Here is a 12,574-nt window from a genome sequence, read left to right on the forward strand (position 1 = left end):
CCTGTGCAGGATTCTCACTCCAGAATCTCAGGTCCATAGCATGAGACAGACAGAACACGCCAAACACTTATGATTTTTGATTCCAAAGGCAGTGGCAGCTGATCAGACTGTGAACAGCCCTCTACCTTCCCAGCGACTCATTGCATGTCACCTTCTGAGCTTAACTGCTGCTCTTGGAGCCTTCTGCTCAGTTCCTTATTGAACAGGAAGCAAACGAAATGTGATGGAAAATTATTGGGGGAAAAAAATGAAAGATGTCTCAAAATATAAATAATACAACAGAGATAAAAAGCCTAAAACTACTTCAAACAATTCCACTCCAGGTTCAGAGGGGAGGATCCTGAATGATATATTCAGAAAAGTAAATAATGTTCCATCATCTGAAGATATCAGCTGGCGGGAATCTCAATCCTGGAGAGTAGGACATTTGAGGGATTTCCAAAAGAAAATATTTAACTTTCACAAAGTGCAAACAGGCAACACAGTAAAGACAATTCCAACAGAAAGAAAATATGTATTTTTTAAATTTTTAACCATGTAATAAAAAGTAAGATAAAGTATGATAACACCTCAAAAATTAGGTTTAACCCTTTGAGAGCCTGAAATCCAAAAAGAAGTTAAACCTTTTAGCAAATTCATAACAGGCATCCCAAAAGGAACAAAATTCTAAGAAGCAAGAGAGTTGGGCTCTCTTTTTTAAAAAAGCAGTTCTGCAGGAGCAAGAGATTGAAGCAAGATTCCATCCTAAAAGACATATCTAGGTAAAAGTGCACGTAAATGTCCGAAGTAAGGATAACAAATATTTTACATGTCAGTGACACAATATTCATAATACAGGTGGTGGAGGCTGCCTTGCTAAGAACCTAGAGTGCCTGGATGTTGGTCATCATGGTTCAGGACAGCCAGATCATTGCAACTTCATGCATTGAAACTTCAGTTCAGATGTGGTGCTCTTGGAAACAGTACTGTCTGGTGAATTGGTGTCAAATGAAACAAAAAGTTGAGTGGATTTTCTAAGGACTTAAAATCATTCCAAGTAGAAATACTTAACATCAAGTTTATGGAGAAGGGTCAGGGGATTGGCATGGCAAAAATGTTTACAGGATAATAGATTCACTAAGGTGGAACTCCATCACGACCTAAGAGAGGAATCTTGAACAAGCCCATCCCAACATCACATTGCTGTAAAATTTGGATAAGGTGGATCAGTCACAAAGGTACCTTGGTTCACTGCCACCAAGAAAATGGCCCTCTATGTATCAAACTTCAGATCTCAGACACTAAGTGGTTCGAAAAGAATTTTCATCAGCTTTGGCAAGACTACACTAACATCCCATGACACAGAAGACTTTTTAATGAGGAGTTTCAAAAGAGTCAAGCCCCTCCTGAACCTGATGACAAAGGGCGCAGAGATAATGATTTCTCCCAAAATTGGGTGACTGGGCAACAAAATAGCAGATGAAATTCAATATTGATAAATGTAAAGTAATGGGGGTTAAATTAGCTGTTACCACTCAAGAAAGATCTTGGAGTCATTGTAGGTAGTTCTCTGAATACATCCACTCAACGTGCAGTGGCAGTCAAAAAAGCGAACAGAATGTTGGGTATCATTAAGAAAGGGATAGATAATAAGGCAGACAATATCATATTGTCTCTATATAAATCCATGGTACACTCATATCTTGAATATTGCATGCAGATGTGGTCACCCTATCTCAAAAAAGATGTATTGAATTGGAAAAGGTTCAGAAAAGAGCAACAAAAATTATTAGGGGTATGGAATGGCTTCTGTATTAGGAGAGATTAAGAAGACTGGGACTTTTCAGTTTGGAAAAGAAACGACTAAGGGAGAAATATGACTAAGGTCCATAAAATCATGACTGGTGTGGAGAAAGTAAATAAGGAAATGTTATTTACTCCTTCTCATAACACAAGACCTAGGGGACACCAAATGAAATTAATAGGCAGCAGGTTTAAAACAAACAAAAGGAAGTATTTCTTCACATAATGTAGTCAGTCTGTGGAACTCCTTGCCAGAGGATGTTATGAAGGCCAAGACTATAACAGAGTTCAAAAAAGAACTAGACAAATTCATGGAGGATAGGGTCCATCAATGGCTATTAGCCAGGATGGACAGGGATGGTGACCCTAGCATCTGTTTGCCAGAAACTCGGAATGGGCAACAGGGGATGGATCACTTGATGATTACCTGTTCTGTTCATTTCCTCTGAGGCACCTGGCATTGGCCACTGTTGGAAGACAGGATATTGGGCTATATGGACCTTTGGTCTGACCCAGTATGGCCAGTCTTATGATTTCTTTTTGCCTCATTCATGACAGGCTGAAACAGCTGTCAAAGGCACCTGAAAGAACTTAGATAATTGAAGAAGATTGGCCTGATTACACACTCAACTGCAAAACTTTAGCACACAGAATTTCAAGTCCTTCTTGCTGACAGCTTCCAAGATGCCAGGGCACATCAATTACTTGCAGGATCCAAACTGCCAGGGAGATTTCCTGGACTGTGATGAAGAAAGGTGCCCTGGCTCTGAATGATGGTCCTAGGCCAGACTCTCAGCCTGATGTGATAATTTTTTTATAGAAAGGCTGGAAAATAGGTTCTTTTTCTTCATGGAAAAATTCAAATTTTCAGCAAAATAGGAAAACTCAAAAGATTTCAGCTATAAGCCAAAATATTTTATTTAAAATGGCGCTATGGTATTACAGGTGCCTTATAACCTCTGTTTCCTCTATGGGCCAGCCTTCCTAGCCAGACTACATTTGCCACGATAGACCACTTGCTCCCTTCTTGGAGAGGGGTGCATGTCAGAAAGCCCTGAATGTGGCATATCATGGGATATGTAGTCTGTCCAGAGAGCTTGGCCTATAGAGGAGATTGGGAGCACTGAGCACCTGAAGTTCATCTCCCATGAGGCACTGTGGTGCCATTCTGGATCAAAACATTTTGGTGTTTTGATTTGTTTTTTTAGCAAAATATCAAAATTTTACATAAGAACATAAGAACGGCCGTACTGGGTCAGACCAAAGGTCCATCTAGCCCAGTATCTGTCTACCGACAGTGGCCAATGCCAGGTGCCCCACAGGGAGTGAACCTAACAGGCAATGATCAAGTGATCTCTCTCCTGCCATCCATCTCCATCCTCTGACAAACAGAGGCTAGGGACGCCATTCCTTACCCACCTTGGCTAATAGCCATTTATGGACTTAACCACCATGAATTTATCCAGTTCTCTTTTAAACGCTGCTGTAGTCCTAGCCTTCACAACCTCCTCAGGCAAGGAGTTCCACAAGTTGACTGTGCCCAGCGTGAAGAACTTCCTAATTTTCTGAGAGAGGCAGATTTTTTTGCACAAAAAAAAAATTAATTGTAATTTTTATGCAATTTTTCAACCAGTTCTATTTTTGACCATGCACAAAAGAGCTGAGAACCATATTCATTTGTGACACTCTAAGGCTATTAAGATAATTGAACTCTTTGTCTCTCCTGAAGTTTGCCAACTACTAGAGAAACTGATAAAAAGGCATACAAAAAGCCTCCTTAACCAAAGAATGGAGATGATGTCCCTGGACAGACTGGTTTCTTCTTGTGGAAAGAGCAGAAGACTGTTAACTCCTCTTGTTTCAGTGAGCGGCAAAGAGCTGCCTGGAAGAGATTAAAAGCAGAGATTGATTAAGACCAAGGGTGCTGTTGGGAGCAAAGGCATATTTAAGCCTGATAAGGAGACTACCATGATTTTTAAGAGTCTGTTCTGACAAAAGTTAAGAGTTTAAGTGTAATAGAACTGTGCATGTGTAAGAAATTGCCGAGTAATCATATTTGTGAGGAAAAATAAAAAACAAAGTAACTACAAAGCTAGAAAAGACCTGTTTAAGCTTACACAAAACCTATACTTGATGAGGAGGAGAGTTAACATGGAAATGAAAATTAATACATATGTATAAGAAAAGATTACAAAAGTTATAAATAGGTCAGATTAACAACAGGAAGCTGAAGCTGTATATTGTGTGGTGCTGGAGATGACTGTGTGGTGAGATGACCGTCCTGATGAGCTTCGCACTTATGATTAGCTGATCATTATTTGCTAATGTTTTCCCTTAATAAAGGTTTATTAGACTCATCAGCTGAGTAGTGAATCTTTCAGTCCAGCCGGTGCTACATACACCAGTATGGGGGGAAGAGAGGTACGGGAGAGGAGGTCTGGTTCACTTTTCAACCTGCTACTACCACACTTAGCAACCTAAAACCCTAAGAGATTGCAGGGTTCCCCCACTTTTTCAGCCTAGGGGGTCCAACACTCAGGAGAACTGTGCACAAAGATTATACTATTTTACAGATGGGGAAACCGAAATAGGAGGTTAAGGTACTTGCCTAAAGTTATAAAGGAAATCATTGTCAATGCCAGAATTGGAACTTGGTAGTTCCTGGATCCCTGTTCTTTGCTTAGACCCTTAGAATATGACTTTATCTCAATTTAAACAAAAATCATCCTCACTGTAACATAGTATAAAAGCCTTAAAATTAGGCTGCATTCTTTTTAATATTTTAGAAACACTATTAATAAGGACAGAGAAAGATTGGGTGGCAGCTGTTAATGATTAGAACCTTCCTGAACATAGGATATACTGTACTTGCCAAAGCAACACACAGCTCTTGGTGATGTAGGAATGTGAAAAATAGACAGAATGAATACAGCTAACACATGCTTATTCATGCCGTCACTTCTGAATAAAATAAACTTTTAATGGAATGAACCTGGAGCACTAGGTAGAGAGAATAAGATTTCCCTAATGTCTACTTTCAATCTTTGTTTATATCATCGAAAAATGCGACTCAGTTATTTATCTACCCATTATTTATTTATTCACCTAGTAGTATCTCAGTAAACTAGCATGTGGTTTGGTTTCCCAGTTTTCCTCTAAGAATTCTGGCCAAGCTCTCCTTCACAAAGGAAAACCAAGGAGCAATTTTATTTGAAAATGTACAGAGTGTACATTTGAGTGTAAAGGAGGAGAGTATATATGCTCAACCCTACCTTATCAAATCTCTTTCATTACAACTAACTGAGGAGGGACAAATCACAAAAGGTTTGGAGGTTCAGCTTAGCTAAAGCCTTCAGGTGCTCAGAGACATATCTGGTATCTCACCCCAAATGAGGCCCACTCAAAGCAATTTCCACTACACAGTTCCTCCTAAACTTTCCCCAAACCTGTTTTGAGTTTCAGGTGCCATGCAGTCTGGAAAGCCCCAGGTCCTTGAATGTGCTGAAGATCTTGATTTATCATGTGTGCCAAATACAGAGGGAAACAGACAAATTCTCATAACAAAACTACCATTTTACTAGAACCACTTACGTGGGTCCCTTCTTAGATGACACTTGTTATTCTCTCAAAATGTAGCTCGCAACTCTTGCAGCCTCACTTTCCTTTCACTTCCTACTTCTCCTTTCCTGCCTCCTGCCTTAGAGCCCCCACTCTTCCTCACAGGCTGTAAGTTATAGCCATGCAAGCCTTGCCACTTTCAGTTTACATGCCTCCCACTCTCCCCTTTCTCATGGGGTTTCACACTCTTTAGTGAACAAACCTGAAAACCCATTAGCAAAACTCAGCAAGAAACAAAACGTTGTCAGCTTTCAGGTCTAAATCCTGTAAAACACAACACAAAATCCATAAATCCTTCTCTGTATCTCATGGAGAAGAATGAGGTTTGTTCACATTTGACCAGGTTCGCACCACAAGTTTCAGCAAATGTGGGCCAAGTTTCATCATGAAAGCATAGCATAGCTCCACTCCCAATCATGCCACTCTGTACATAAAGCAATAGTATTTCTCCTGTTATCGGATACAACTGATAATTGTGCAATAATTCAGTATGAAGGAACTGGAGTTCAAAGACAGCAACTAGTTCCTGCAACATATCTTTAAAAAGGAGGGGCTCTGAGAGCTGGGGGAAGACTCATGGCAAGAAAAGTGGAATTGGGAGGGGCTGACAGGCAGAGAAGTGCCTTAGTGGGAATCAGGAAGCTAGGGAGCAGAGATGTCTCTATAAGACCACCCACCAGAGAGAGTCAGAGGCCTCCTTAACCAAACTAATCTGCAAAAAGATACAGATTTGGGATGGGAGTCAAGCTGTATTGGACCACTCATTAACTGGTCCCTAATTTTAACACACTAATATATTGTATGGTGAACGATTAGAGCTCACTTAGTTTTATATTTATAGCTAGCTAGCTCTAAAGTGCAAACTGTAAAACTTGAGACAGTCATCATTTTTGTCTCAACGGAGTGAGAAACCTAGTTAAACTCAGATATGTGAAATGAAAGTCTTGTGTTCATACTGTAAGTGTGAAGAAAGAAACCATATTGTAGACTATCAATTAATGTTTTTGTGTCTTAAAATTATTTCCCTTATTTAGAAGTGAGGAGAGGCTATTCAGTCTCCAAGACCACTTTAGGCTTGGCATTTTCCTCTTCAGAGATGCTCTGTATTTTTGTGAAAATGCACATGGAGAACTTGTGAAGTGTACAAAGCTGAATAAACCCACTTTACCTTAACAATGCAGTCTGGAACTAAACCCATATTTACTTCACCTCTTGATTGTACGGATTATTTGCATAGCTCTTCAAAATCCTGGGAGGAAAGGTGCAAGTGACCCTAAATACAAATGGATTATTTTAAGATGGTATCCAGGTATAAATTCACCCCTGTGCACAGTAGCCTATGGGCAATTTAGGTCCCACTTAATTCCTCAAGATAGGATTTACAATGTACATAGACTTTGTCTTGGCATTCTGCTCAGGGATGAAATTTACCCTTACTGAATATTTACCTATAGTGCCATCTTCAAAGAATTCTAAGTGATAAAGCAAATTGTTGTGACTGTGTCAAAGTGCTATAATTCAGGGATCTAACTGGTTAGGATATTTCAAGAAACTTCTTAAACACTTCATGACATTCACTCTTGGTTCAGACGTGTACTGTACTTACCTTCCTCATCTAATCCTCTTTAGACAGTGCCTCGGAACAATGAACTCTAGGGTAATATAGCTAAGTATAGTAATAACAATGCATATGGTAATATGCCTAACTCGAAGATTTGTGCACATCCAATTTTATTTTTTGCTTTAAAAGGGCAATAACTAAATTATAGTATTGTGCAGGAGTCTTAGCATTTGTATCAGACTCATCAGAACAGAATTTGCTATCATGGTATTCAGGTCCCAGATGATGGGCATGGCATAATTCCTAGACAAATCTGGGCACTTTAAACAAATCATCTAACTAATAGCATAAAGACACCTAAATGGTCTGTAGTCAATGGATCTTTGACTCCTAAATATCTAAAATGTTTTGAAAATGTTACCCTAGTCTACATTTTAGCCATTACACTATAACAAATAATATAATAAACAATATATACTGGTCAAATAAGCTGTTGCACGGAAGCTCAGTTAAGAGACTGTGCAAACATAGTCCATCCTGCTGCGATTCCTGTCCATGTGTGAAGTTAGCCTTAATCACAAGCAAAACAAGCAGCTTCTTACAGGCCTGCACCCGCTCAACCTCTGCAACTCACGTGTTAGCACTAACCCTCTTCTCCAGCACTGAACCTGGCAGGGAAAGAAGTAACTTGCCATTGAATCCCTCCTGCAATAGGACAAGAAAGGGAAGCCCGATTTTCTCCATTTCTAGTCAGGTGCTTCAGTTGAAAGGGCAGCCATGACAAGAATGATGCATTTCTTTTTCAACAGTGCTTTCTCTCTTTCTGTGAAATAATTAGGTAATCTTAGACACAAACCTACCTACAACTTGGCTAGTGGAAAATTCAGATGCAAACACCAACATTTCAGACATCCATGACTGCAGAGGTACCATCACTGAACCATCTTCAAAAATAAGCCACAGACTAGTTGTTTCACTTTAGGAACAGGACATGAGAAAGCCCACATCAGACTTAGTTCCGTCTCATCGATCCCCTTTTAGGCCTTCCCTACACTTCTTTTTGTTGTTCTCTCTTTAAGTGTAAGACAGTGGTGCTGACTACCACTGAGGCAGTACGCTATGCTACCCCAGGCAGTTATGTTTCCAGAACTTCTTAAAACCCCAAATTAATATGCTGCATATTTTAGTTTCACAAGAGCCGCAAGATCCAATTATCAAGGGGGTATTTCAGCGGCACTTGCAGGTACCTAGATAGGTAGGCTATTTCATATTGAGAATTTCAATGCCTATCCATTTTTACTTAAAAGTTCATAATGCTTAATACTTCAGTCAGTGCCAAAAGATTATCGTGAAGTTTAGTATCTCTTCCAGATGAGTTCCTTTTGGATGTTCTTGTTTTCCAGTTGAGTAGCAAGTGCCCATTGTAGCAGTAAGTCCCTCATGGTTGTTCCATGAACACTATGTGTATTAGTTGAAAATTATTCAATAGTTGTCACACTGTTCTAAGTCCCCTAGTCTACAAATAGGAAGAAAGGCCTATCCTTGCCAAATGTTTATCTGTTACTAATGTACAATAACAAATGTCATATTCTCTTCTGGGAACATTATATTGTAATTGCTTTGTTATTGCTTAGTAGGCTATTAGGGCAAACCTGTTTATCAGAATGCAGAAAATAATGTTGCTGTTGTACATTGATTTCTTGTGCCATCTTGTGGAAATAATATTAACTGCAATACAGTTTCATTGCACTACTTCAGAGTTCGTCAACATCCCACACAAAGATGAACTACTACAAGCCGTTAGGAACAGTATCCCTGATAATGTCACAGCAACCCTGGTGGCTGAACTTTGTGACTTTGTCCTCACCCACAACTATTTCACATTTGGGGACAATATAAACCTTCAAGTCAGCAGCACTGCTATGGGTACCCACATGGCCCCACAGTATGCCAATATTTTTATGGCTGACTTAGAACAAAGCTTCCTTAGCTCTCGTCCCCTAATGCCCCTTCTCTACTTGCGCTACATTGATGACATCTTCATCATCTGGACCCATGGAAAAGAAGCCCTTGAGGAATTCCACCATGATTTCAACAATTTCCATCCCACCATCAACCTCAGCCTAGACCAATCCATACAAGCAGTCCATTTCCTTGACACTACTGTGCTAATAAGTGATGGTCACATAAATACCACCCTATGCCAGAAACTTACTGACCCTATTCTTACCTACATACCTCCAGCTTCCATCCAGGACATAACACACGATCCATTGACTACAGCCAAGCTTTAAGATACAACCGCATTTGCTACAATTCCTCAGACAGAGAGGAGCATCTACAAGATCTCTATCAAGCATTCTCATAACAATACTCACCTGCTGAAGTGAAAAAACACATTGCCAGAGCCAGAAGAGTACCCAGAAGTCACTTACTACAGGACAGGCCCAACAAAGAAAATAACAGAACATCACTCACCATCACCTTCAGCCCCCAACTAAAACCTCTCCAGTGTATCATCAAAGATCTACAACCTATCTTCACTCTCACAGATCTTGGGAGACAGACCTGTCCTCGCTTACAGACAGCCCCCCAACCTGAAGCAAATGCTCACCAGCAACCACACACCACAGAACAAAAACACTAACCCGGGAACCTATCCTTGCAACAAAGCCCGATGCCAACTCTGTCCACATATCTATTCAAATGACACGATCACAGGACCTAATCACATCAGCCATACCATCAGGGGCTCGTTCACCTGCACATCTACCAATGTGATATATGCCAGCAATGCCCCTCTGCCATTTACATTGGCCAAACCGGACAGTCTCTACGTAAAAGAATAAATGGATACAAATCTCACATCTGGAATCATAACATTCAAAACCCAACAGGAGAACACTTCAAGCTCTCTGGTCACTTAGTAACACACTTAAAGGTGGCAATCTTGCAACATAAAAGCTTCAAAACAGACTTCAACAAGAAACTGCTGAACTTGAATTAATATGCAAACTAGATACCATCAATTTAGGCTTGAATAGAGACTGGGAATGGCTGATCCATTACACACACTGAATCTATTTCCCCATCTTAAGTATCCTCACAATTTCTTGTCCAACTGTCTGGAATGGGCCATCTTGATTATCGCTATAAAAGTTTTTTTTCTCCTGCTGATAATTTCTCATCTTAATTAATTAGCTTCTTAGAGTTGGTAGGGCAACTCCCCCCTTTTCATGTTCTCCCACCTTACTATATGTTCCATTCTATGCATCCGATGAAGTGGGCTGTAGCCCATGAAAGCTTATGCTCAAATAAATTTGTTAGTCTCTAAGGTGCCACAAGTACTCCTGTTCAGAGTTCTGTGTAGATCTGAATTATTTGTCACTGAACCACACAATGAAAAATCTGTTTGTCTATTCAACTAGATTCTTTTCATTATAATACACTCAAAAATATTTTTTCTTGATTATTCCAATTTTACCTGAGTCATACCCTTTTGTACGCTCTCTGAATGGTTCAGAGAATTAGTTTTTTAGCTCTAATTTGAACCATTGTCTTTGTTACAAACTATTTTTAGATCTTCCTCTGTGTTAACTTACTGGAAAACATATTGTACATATTTTCCCATTATGCAACAGTGATTTATTTATTTGAGCTACTAGTCAGAATCAAGTGACACTTTTCAGAGGAACAGAAATTGTTAATTCTTACAATACAGGTTCAGTAATTGCTTAGTTATACTTATGAAATGAAAAAAATTTACCAAAATCAACTACCATAACTTTTAAACAGTAGAACTTGTTACTTGAATGAGATTTAACTCTTTCCTTTATTCAGTGTAAAATCAAATACTTCTAGTAGGGAAATGAATAAACACACATTTTGGAAAACAGATTTCACCATGACTACTTAAATAGGACTGTATTGGACTCACACAGGGCTCATGCAGGACCTTAGACAGTAGCATTTTGCAAGAAGTTATGGTCGTCTTTCCATTCTAAATCCTTTTCAGTCACTCAGAAGTCATAACAGAGTTCTTTTCCGTTCTGTCTCCTTTAACCATATAATATCCCAGCTGTAAGCAAACTAAACTAAATCCTATATCTCTAATCTATAGGCACTCACTAAGCTACATTCATGTAAGGATACAGGTGATAAGCGCTCAGAAACCATAAAGAGAGCGTTGCAGAAAACCAGCAAGAGGTAACTTTTCAAAGCAGTGCTTGGGGGATTTAATTGTGCAGCTCTTTTTAGCATGAATGTGAGTCAAGAAACTTAATCTTCATATTCCTCTTTGAAAATATATCAGAGAGTTGGAATGATTTCCCCTTTTTTATGGTTATCCCTATATAATATATCACAACATGTGAACAACATCAAACGACAAAATGATTGGAAGCTCTCTGAAATATCCACTTGCTGCACGGCAAATAAGACCAAGTTTCACAAGCACAATGTAACCAGACAAAAAACTATATAAACTTTTCCCTACGGTTTTGACATCCTTGCACCTTAATTCAGATGTGAAACTCCCTTATTATCCCATTTCTGGGCTCTCCAGAGTAGAAACTCCAATCACATAAATTATAAAAAATATGTGGTGGTTCATCAAATATCCTCTAAGAACTAGTTTGAGACCAAAAAAACCTCATTTTCTTTTATGACTTATGGATGATTTAAATAGAGTGTCTCGACATAACAAGCAAACGCAATAACACACAGCATCACATAACTGCTCCAAACTGTACTATTGTAAATTAATTCCTCTGATCTTGCAAATACCTTTCTTTGTTCTCTACTGTAGCAGGAGCTTTTTTCAGTTAAGCTTACTGAACCTGCCTACAGGGATGTGAATGCTTATGGAGAATAGAGGATATTCTTTGACTGTGTCAAGGTCTACTCATATGAGGGTCAATCAAGACAGGTAAAACAACAAGGCATCTATGGCTTGTGGTAATACTATAGCTCTGACAAGTTCCTTGCTACAGTTCCATCACTGCATTAGTACTCTGAGTGCTGAATCAGTGATAAAAAAGTCCTTCCCTCACAATCTTTCTTGCCCTCTGTTCATTACTAAACCTGTCAGAAGACACACAAAACAAGAAATAGGAAATTACCCTAATTTTCTAAACTAGAACTGTAGATCCATCACTTTTATAAGGGTGTGTCCACACAGGGGAAGTGAAGAAAACAGATTGACAGAGCCAAAAGGGTACCCCGAAGTCACCTACTACAAGACAGGCCCAACAAAGAAAGTAACAGAACACCACTAGCTGTCAGCCCCCAACTAAAACCTCTTCAGCACATCATCAAGGATCTACAACCTATCCTGAAGGACTATCCCTCACTCTCACAGACTCTGGGAGACAGACCAGTCCTCGCCTAAAGACAGCCCCCCAACCTGAAGCAAATACTGACCAGTAGCTACACACCACACAACAAAACACTAACCCAGGAACCAAACCCTGCTACAAACCCCATTGCCAACTCTGTCCACACATCTATTCAAGGGACACCATCATGGACCTAATCACATCAGCTACACCATCTGGGGCTTGTTCACCTGCACATCTACCAATGTGATATATGCCATCATGTACTAGCGATGCC

Source organism: Gopherus evgoodei, chromosome 6 (genome assembly GCF_007399415.2).
Source record: "Gopherus evgoodei ecotype Sinaloan lineage chromosome 6, rGopEvg1_v1.p, whole genome shotgun sequence".
NCBI lineage: Eukaryota > Metazoa > Chordata > Testudines > Testudinidae > Gopherus > Gopherus evgoodei.